This window comes from Panthera onca, chromosome X (assembly GCF_046562875.1).
Source record: "Panthera onca isolate mPanOnc1 chromosome X, mPanOnc1 haplotype 2, whole genome shotgun sequence".
NCBI classification, from domain to species: domain Eukaryota; kingdom Metazoa; phylum Chordata; class Mammalia; order Carnivora; family Felidae; genus Panthera; species Panthera onca.
Window position 1 is genome coordinate 87,622,917 of NC_138357.1, and position 9,938 is coordinate 87,632,854.

Genomic DNA, 9,938 nt, shown 5'->3' on the forward strand with positions numbered 1-9,938 from the left:
GGGACACTGGTCCTTGTCTCATGGAATCGAAGGGTGAATCTCACAGATGGATGACAACAGAGAGTGAGCAGAGCCATAGAGTTTATTGAGGGAAAGTACAAAGCTCTCAAGAGCGAGAGGGGTCCTGACTTTATAATAACTGCTGGGGATTTCTGTCCCTGGCTTTTGGGACCTTATCAGAAAGTTTGTGAGACTCCATGCATGGCACCTAGCCCGGGCGGAATGGGAACACATTTATCTCATCCTCTTCTTCCCCAAACTCAGCTGCTGCTGCTGCTGCTGCTGCTGCTACTTTCTCAGCCTCCCACGTGTAGCTGCATTCTGCCTCCCTCAAGGCCCCTTTTCTCTCCCTGCCTAATGTAACCCTTTCCCTACTCACTACCAGTGCAGAGCCTGATGCAGGGCTGCAACTCATGACCTGCAAGATCGTGACCTGAGCCAAAACCAAGAGTCAGAGGTTTAACTGACTGAGCCACCCAGGTGTTGAGAGAGAAAGAGAGAAAGAGAGAGAGAGAGAGAGAGACAGAAAGAGAGAGAGAATCCCAAGGAGGCTCCATGCTCGATGCAGAGCTTGATGTGGGGCTTGATCCCACGACTCTGGGATCATGACCTGAGCCGAAATCAAGAGTCAGACACTCAACTGACTGAGCCACCCAGGCGCCCTAATTGAGGTATATTTTACATACAGCAAAATTTCCCCCTTTGTACCATACCATTCTCTGAGGCTTGACAAACAAAAATGGTCAGTTGACTGGCACCACAAGTGGGACACAGAGCAGTTCTCTCCCCTCTGAACAGTTCCTTGTGTGACCATGTTGAAGTCAGCCCCTCCCTCCACCCTAAAACCCCTGCTTTGGGTGCTATTCTCATAGTTCTGGCTTTGCCAGCATGCTGTGTAAGTGGAATCACACAGTACGTAACCTTATTATTCAGGCTTCCCTCACTTAGCATGGTGCATTTGAGATTCCTCTATGTTGTATGCATCAGTAGTCTGTTTTTTCATTGCTGAGTACTAAGTAAGGATGTATCCATTTGTTAGTTTATTGGCCAATTGAAAGAGATTTGATGGGACACTTGGCTACTTTGAGTCAGAAGGGCATGCGACTCTTTTTTTTCCCCTTAGTTTATTAAATTATTTGAGAGAGACTGAGACAGCGTGAGTGGGGGAGGAGCAGGGAGAGGGAGAGAGAGAGAATCCCAAGCAGGCTCTGTGCTGCCAGCCCAGAGCTTGATGCGAGGCTTGAACCCACAAAACCGTGAGCTCATGACCTGAGCCCAAACCAAGAGTCGTATGCTTAACCGACTGAGCCTCTCAGGAGCCTTGAGCATGTGACTCCTGATCTTGGGGTCATGAGTTATAGCCCCACACTGGGTGTGGAGATTACTTAAATAAATAAAACTTTAAAAAATGGAAAAAAGAAGGATATTTGGGTTGTTTCAGTTTGGAGTGATTACAAATAAAGCTACTATAATTACTGGTGTGCAGTTTTTTGTGTGAACATGTTTTCATTTCTCTTGGATAAATACCAAGGGGTCGGACTGCTGCATCATGTGGAAAATGTATGTTTCACTTTATGAGAAACCACCAAACTGTTTTTGCAAGGTGTCTGTACCATTTAACATTCCCACCAGCACTGTAGGTGAGTTTCATCTTCCTCAACACTTAGCATGGTCAGGCTTTTTTCAGTCTAGTCCTTCTAATAAGTGTGCAATGTATCTCACTGTGGTTTTTATTTTTCATTTCCCTAATGGTTAATGATGTAGAGCATCTTCTCACAGGTTAATGTCATGTGTATTTCCTCTTTGGTGCAGTGTCTGGTCAAATCTTTGGACATTTCAAAAATTGGGTTGTTGGTTTTCTTTTTTTTTTTTTTAATGTTTTTATTTATTTTTGAGAGGGAGAGAGAGACAGAGCATGAGCAAGGGAAGGGCAGAGGGAGAGGGAGACACAGAATCTGAAGCAGGCTCCAGGCTCTGAGCTATCAGTACAGAGCCTGATGCAGGGCTCAAACTCACAAACCATGAGATCATGACCTGAGCCAAAGTAGGATGCTCAATCGACAGCCACCCAGGCGCCCTTGGGTTTTTGGTTTTCTTATTGAATTGTGGGAATTCTGTTTTTATTATTTTCTATTTATGTATTTATTTCTTTATTAAGTAGGCCTCATGCCCAACGTGGGGCTTGAACTCATGATCCCGAGATTAAGGGTTGCATGCTGTACAGACTGAGCCAGCCAGGAGCCCCTTATTTACTTTTTGCATTGTAGTATAGTTGACACAAATTGCAACATTAATTTCAGGTGTGCAACATAATGATCGTGTTATGCTCTGCTCACCACAAGGGTAGCTACAGTCTGTCACCATACAGTGCTATTATAATGCCATTGACTATATTCCCTACGCTGTGCCTTTCATTTCTGTGATTCATTCCATAACTGGAAGCCTGTACCTCCCACTGCCTTTCACCCATTTAGCCCTTCCTCCCACCCCCACCCCTCTGGCAACCAACCTGTTTGTTGTCTGTATTTACGGGTCTGCTTCTGCTTTGTGTTTGTTGTTGATTTCTTTTGTTGTAAGGTTCCACATATAAGTGAAATTATATGGCACTTTTCTTTCCCTGACTTATTTCACTTAGCATAATACCCTCTAGGTCCATCCGTGTTGTCACAAATGGCAAGATCTCATTCTTTTCTATGGCTGCATATATTCCATTGTACATATACACCGCATCTTCTTTATTCATTCATCTGTGGATGGACACTTGGGCTGCTTCCGTGTCTTGGCTATTGTAAATAATGTTGCAGTAATCATAGGGGTGCGTGTATCTCTTAGAGTTTAGGTTTTTGTTTTCTTTGGGTAAAGAGCCAGTAGCGGAATTACTACAGTGTATAGTATTTCCATTTTTCATTTTTTGAGGAAACTCTGTACTGTCTTCCACAGTGGCTGTACCAATTTATACAACTGTGGGAATTCTTTATGTATTCTGGATACTGGTCCTTTGCCAAGAACTGCATTTTGAAAATATTTTCTCCCTGTCTGGGGTTTATCCTTTCGCTTTTGCATTGTACTGTTATATCTATTATTTTATGTCATTTATTCTTTCAGTGAGTATTTATTAAGAACCTACTATGGGAGCACTGGGGTGGCTCAGTTGGTTAAGCGTCCGACTTCTGCTCAGGTCATGATCTCATGGTTCGTGAGTTCGAGGCCAGCATCGGACTCTGTGCTGACAGTGAGGAGTCTGCTTGGATCCTTTGTCTCCCTCTCTCTCTGCCCCTCACCCACTCACTCTTTCTCAAAATTAAATAAACATTTAAAAAACTAAAAAAAAAAAAATGGGGCATCTGTGTGGCTCAGTCGGTTGAGTGGCCGACTTTGGCTCAGGTCATGATCTCGTGGTCCATGAGTTTGAGCCCCGCATCAGGTTCTGTGCTGACAACTCAGAGCCTGGAGCCTGTTTGGGATTCTGTGTCTCCCTCTTCCTCTGCCCCTCCCCCACTCACACTCTCTCTCTCTTTGTCAAAAATAAACATAAAATTAAAAAAATAATTAAAAATAAAAGAACCTACTATGTGCCTGGTACAGCTCTAGGTACTAAAAACACAGAAGGAAAGACAACACATACAAACCCCAGTCCTTCAGGGACTTCCCATACTCGGTATTATTATTATTATTATTATTTATATAATTCTTTTAATGTTTATTTATTTTTGAGAGATAGAGAGACAGACTGCGAGTGGGGGAGGGGCAGAGAGAGAGGGAGACCCAGAATCCAAAGCAGGCTCCAGGCTCCGAGCCATCAGCACAGAGCCCGATGCGGGACTCAAACTCACGAACCTCGAGATCATGACCTCAGCCGAAGTCAGACGCTTAACCAACTGAGCCACTCAGGCGCCCCACTCGGTATTATTTGATAGATGATAGAAAACACTAAATTAAGCTGCTGGATATTCCATTTGTCTCCCAGTCCATTCTCCCTCCTTCCCCTGCTCTGTGTCCCAAGAGGTTGACTGTGTGAACTTTATCAGCTGGAGTCTGCCATAGCTGGCTTCCAACTGAGTTGGCCTGAGAGGCCTTGGCAGGTAACTGGACAGTGGGAGGACACAGAAAGCCAGGTGCTCACCAGTCAGCGCTGGGCTCCAGCTTCCCCTAGGGTTCAGGAACACTGTTTCCTTTCCTGCCCTCTCAAGCCTAGGAATGGTCACAGCACTCCTCCACTGCCAGTCTTGAGGCAGCTCAGCAGCGCGATTGGTTTCTTAAACCCTCCTTGTACCTCCGTAAATGGTCCCTTCAAAATTTCACCTGTGTATGCCCTGTGTACCCCGCCTCCCTGGTGGCTACACTCAGGGCCCTGGCTGACTTGACAAGTAGATGTTTATTATTAAGAAGTGCTAAGTGCTGTGAAGAAAACAAGGCAAGATGCAGGGTTAGAGAGGGATGGGGTGCTGTTCTGCATAGTCAGGGAAGGCTTCCCGAGATGATCTTTAAGCAAAGAAAAGAAAATGAAGGGGGCAGCCATGTAAATGTGAACTACCTATATATCTTGGAAAAAGTGTCCAGGTACAGGGGCAATGACAGGTGCAAAGGCCCTGAGGTGGGAATAGTGCTTGGTGTATTTGAGGAACGTCAAGGAGGCTGGTGTGGTTGGAGAGAATTGGTGAGTAGAGACTCTCAGGAGAGACTGGCAGGGAAGGAAAGATTTATACTCATCTGCCAAAGGGGAAAACCCGGGACCTGGGGAAAGGCAGGGCTGACCTAAGGTCTTATACTGAGGTCATCTTCACTCAGTCCCCATGGCTTCTCCCATTTCTGGAGGACAGGAGGAGGGCTGGAACTCTACTACACAGAAACCTGGCGAAACCTGTCAAGTGGTTCTGGTGCTGGCCCCTGGGGCCACTGCCCTTCACAGATCAGCCTCATCTCTGATCTGATTCGGGGGCTTCAGTCCGTCCTCATAGCAGCCAGAGGCTTCTGTTACAACCCAAGTCAGCCCTCAGCTCTCCTCTGCTCAGACCTTTGCTGTGTTTCCATCTCTCCGTGAAAAAGCAAAAGTCCTTTTTGTGGCCTACAAGGCTCTCCAGTCCCAGCCCTTGTCACTTCTCCAACTTCACCTCCTGCCACTGGCCCCTGCACTCACTCTGCTCCCACCACACTGGTCTCCTCTCTGTTCCTCTAATGTACCTAGAATGCTCCCACCTCAGGGCCTTTGCACGGGCTTTTCCCTTTGTTTGGATCACTCTTCCTCCAGACATGACTCCTTCTAGGGTCACACTGATTTGTGTATGGATCCTCTCAGGGTCACACAGTCGTGGGGGGACCCTCCCAGGATCAAACATATGGCGGTGTAAACACTCATGAAGTCACTAGATTTGGGTGTAAGCAACCCTGGGGACATACTGATTGGAGTGTGGACCTCCTAGGGTCACAGAGACTAGATTTGGTCCCTCCTGGGGTCACACATTAGGATGTGGAGGCTTTAGGGGTCACCCAGACTGGGATGTGGACATGGCTAAAGTCACACAGAATGGGGTGTGGCTATTCCTCAAGTGTCACAGACTGAGATGTGTTCTCTTAGAGTCTAGGGATTGGTATGTGGACATTTTTGGTGCCATACAGAGTGGCGTGTGGACAACATTGGCATCACACAGATGAGTTTGGACACCTCTCAGATCACCTCGTTAGGGGTGTGGACACTCCTGGGGTCACATGGACTATGATCTGGTATCTTCTGGACACACTCAATCACAAATTGTGGGGTCTGGGGCACCTGGGTGGCTCAGTTGGTTGAACGACTGACTTCTGCTCTGCTCATGATCTCCCAGTTCGTGAGTGCAAGCCCCACATCAGGCTCTCTGCTGTCTGTGGAGCCCGCTTCATATCCTCTGTCCCCCTCTCTCTGTGCGCCCCCTCTGAAAATAAATAAACTAAAAAAAAAACCACAAATTCTGGGCTCTGGAGATGCCTAGGGTCACAAACTAGGACGAGGACATTGCTGAAGATGCATGAACTGGGAGGTAGCTGCCACTGTGGCCAAATGGCTGTGGCATGGATACTCCTGGAGACTCTTGTGGTCACACAGCTTGTGGTGTGGACTCTATTGGGATCACACTAACTGGAGCAGAGATGTCTCTCGAGACACACAGATGGGGGGTGGGCACCCCTGTGGTCACACAGAATTTTGCGTGGGTACTCCTCTGGTCACACTGAATGGGAGATCGTCACCCCTGTGGCCACACATACTGGGATGTGGAGACTTCTTTGGTCCCCCAGATTGGGGGGGGGTGTCCTCTCTGGGTCACCTAGACTGGAGTGTGGACCCACCAGTCATTACAGGTTGGTCATCCTGGTGGGAGGAATTTCATACGCCTGTGGTCGTCCTGATGGGAGCACACCTTCACGAGGCCACACAGACTGGGGCGTGCACAACACTGTGCTGGACGCTGTGCAGTTTGGACAACACTGGAGTCAAATACACTCAGGATTGGACATAGCTTCTGTCACAGAAACTTAGGTGTGGACACACTCAGGTCATGGAGACTGGGGCGGGGAGACACTCCTCAAGTGGCTGGACTGGGGCAAAACCACTCCTGGAACATCCCAGGCTGGGCTGCAGACACCTGTGGTGTCCCCCAGGCTGAAGTGTGGACACCTCTGTGATCACAGTTTGACATGAACACACTCATGGTGCCACTGAGACTGCGGTGTGGAAACACCTTTGGTCACATAAGGCAAAGCTGTTGCCACTTCTGGATTCACACTGAGTGGGTAGACAGTCCTGGGGTCACACGGGCTGGGCTGTGGAGGTTTCTGTAGTCAAACATTGGGATGTGGACACGACCGGGACTCATCCGTGGTCATAGAGACACGGAAGAGAACATGTTCGTGGTTCCACGTACTGGGGTGTAGACACCCCCTTGCTCACATTGTTTGGGATGTGGACACTCCTGGAATCATACAGACTGGAGCTTGGCTACTCCCAGAGTCACACAGACTGGGAAATGGACACTCCTGTGGCCACACACACAATATAGTGAATGAATTTGGGGCCACAGAGACTGACGTGTGGAAACGATCCTAGAGTTGTAGACCAGGGAGTGACTCCCCGGTGTCAGAGTTTGGGGCGTGGAGACTTGTTTGACCATACAGCCTAGGGTGTAAAAACCCTGGGAGTCACACAGGTAAGAGTATGCCACCCTTGGGACACGAAGACTGGGTGGTGGCTACTCTTGTGGTCACACAGAAAGTTGATCATCCTGGGGTTACACAGACAGGCTATTGTGTGGACATTTCCAGAGAAACAGGCTGGCTGTGGGCCCTCCTGGGGTGACACAGACTGGGGTGTGGACACTTCTGGCATTTCAAGGTCTGGGGAATGATCACTCCTAGGGGACACTGACCGGGAGGTGGAAAGCCCATGGTGACAGGCTGGGGTGTGAACAATTCTGCAGTAACACAGATGGGGGTATGTTCCTGAGGACACACACTGGGGTCTGGGGATTCCCGGGATCACATGTGGAGGAACACTCCTGTGGTGACAAAGGCTGACATATGACCATTGGTGAGGTCACTGGGGTGTGGGCACTACCACGGACTGACATACTCGGCAGGGGGCACATCTGTGGTCAAATAGATTGGAGTTTTCACAACTCTGTGGTCACGAGCTCTGGGATCTGGACACTTAGAGGGTCACAGAGACTGTTTTTGATTACTCCAGGTATCATACGGACTGGAGTGCACATAACCTTGTGGTGACATGAACTGCGTTGTAGACGCCCCCGGGGAGACGATGACTGAAGTGTGGTGACCCCTGAGGTGACATAGACTGGGGAACGGATATCCATTGTTGTCACACAGTCCAAGAAACTGACAAACTAGTGGTCAGACTGGGGTGTGTGCCCTTTTGGGGCGACACAGATCGGGTCATGGCAAGCCTAGGTTCACAGACTGGAAAATAAACTATCATCACAGACTGGGGTGGAAATACTCCAGGAGTCAGATTAAGGTAAAGGCTCAACTGGGGACACGTGGCATGGGGTACACATACCTCTGTGAATAAACTGGCTTTGGTCACATCGACGGGCATGGACAGCCCTGGAGTTGTAAGGCTAGGGTATCCGCACTCAGGGCCAGACGGGGTGCTCTCGAAGGCAGAGACCGGGCCTGGGTCGGGCTGGTCCTTCCTGAGCCACACACTCAGGGGTGTGGAAATCGCTGGGTCACACATTCTGGGGACTGGGCATTGCTCTCATCACAGGAACTTGCGTGTGTATATGTTGGATGTCACACAGATGGGGGTGGACACAACTAGGGACACAGAGCCTGAGATGCAGATACCCGCCAGGTCCCAAAGGCTGGTGTGTTTACACTCCTGGAAATTTAATTTTTTTTAATGTTTATTTATTTTTGAGAGAGTGAGACAGAGTGCAAGCAGGGAAGGGACAGAGAGAGAGGGAGACACAGAATCTGAAACTGGCTCCAGGTTCCGAGCTGTCAGCACAGAGCCCGACGCAGGACTCGAACCCATGAACCACGAGATTGTGACCTCAGCTGAAGTTGGATGCTTAACCGATTGAGTCACCCAGGTGTCCCTATACCCCTGGATTAGATGGATACTCTTGGGGCGATGGGGATAGGTTTGCACTCCTGGGGCCTCAGATTCTAGTGTAGACATGTTGAATTTGTGCGGTAATGGGTGTGGATACTGCTGTGGTCACATAGGCTGTTGTGAGGACACTTTTGTCATACACTTCTGGGGTCACACTGCTTAGGTGACAAAACTCCTGGGTTAACATTCCATAGTGTGTCCCCCACCCCCGACATCTGGCATTACAGACTCAGTATGGACATCCTTAGGGTCACACAGAAACATCTAGGGTCACCGACTGGGATGTGCGTGGTCCTGAGGCCACTGAACGGAGGCATGGACAGAGAACGTGTTTCTGAAGATACAGGAGTAAAGATACAGGCAGAACCAGGCTCTGGTGAGTTTGTAGCTGGTGAGTTTGTCAGCTCCTGTTTGCTAAATTGTAGAAATTCAGCACTGCAATCAAGGCTTTCTGACATCTTTTTTTTTTTAAATGTTTATTTCTGAGAGAAAGAGAGTGAGCAGGGTAGGGGCAGAGAGGGAGACAGAGGATCCGAAGCAGGCTCTACACTGACAGCAGACAGCCAGACGTGGGGCTCAAATCCATGAACTGTGAAATCATGACCTCAGCCAAAATCGGATGCTTAAACGACTGGGCCACCCAGGTGCCCCCTTTCTGACATCTTTAATAGGGGATCTTATAACCAAATTATGGAAACAACCTAGGTGTCTGTGGACAGATGAATGGATAAAGAAAGTGTGGTGTATGTATTTATATATACAATGGAATATTATCTAGCCATAAAAAGGAAAGAAATCCTGCCATTTGTGACAACACAGATGGACCTGGAGGGCATTGTGCTAAGTGAAGTAAGTCAGAGAAAGACAAATACTGGGAAGTGAAGATCTCACTTACATGTGGAATCTAAAAAAACCAAACTCAAGGAAACATACAACAAATCAGTGGTCACCAGGGACAGGGGGCAAAATGGGTGAAGGTAGTCAAAAAAGGTACAAACTTGGAGTTATACATATAAGTTCAGGGATATAATGTACTTCATAGTGACTAGAATTATCAATATTGTATATGTGAAAGGTTCTAAGAGAGTAGATCTTTTATTTTTTCAATATATGAAATTTATTGTCAAATTGGTTTCCATACAACACCCAGTGCTCATCCCAAAAGGTGCCCTCTTCAATACCCATCACCCACCCTCCCCTCCCTCCCACCCCCCATCAACCCTCAGTTTGTTCTCAGTTTTTAACAGTCTCTTATGCTTTGGCTCTCTCCCACTCTAACCTCTTCTTTTTTTTTTTCCTTCCCCTCCCCCATGGGTTTCTGTTAAGTTTCTCA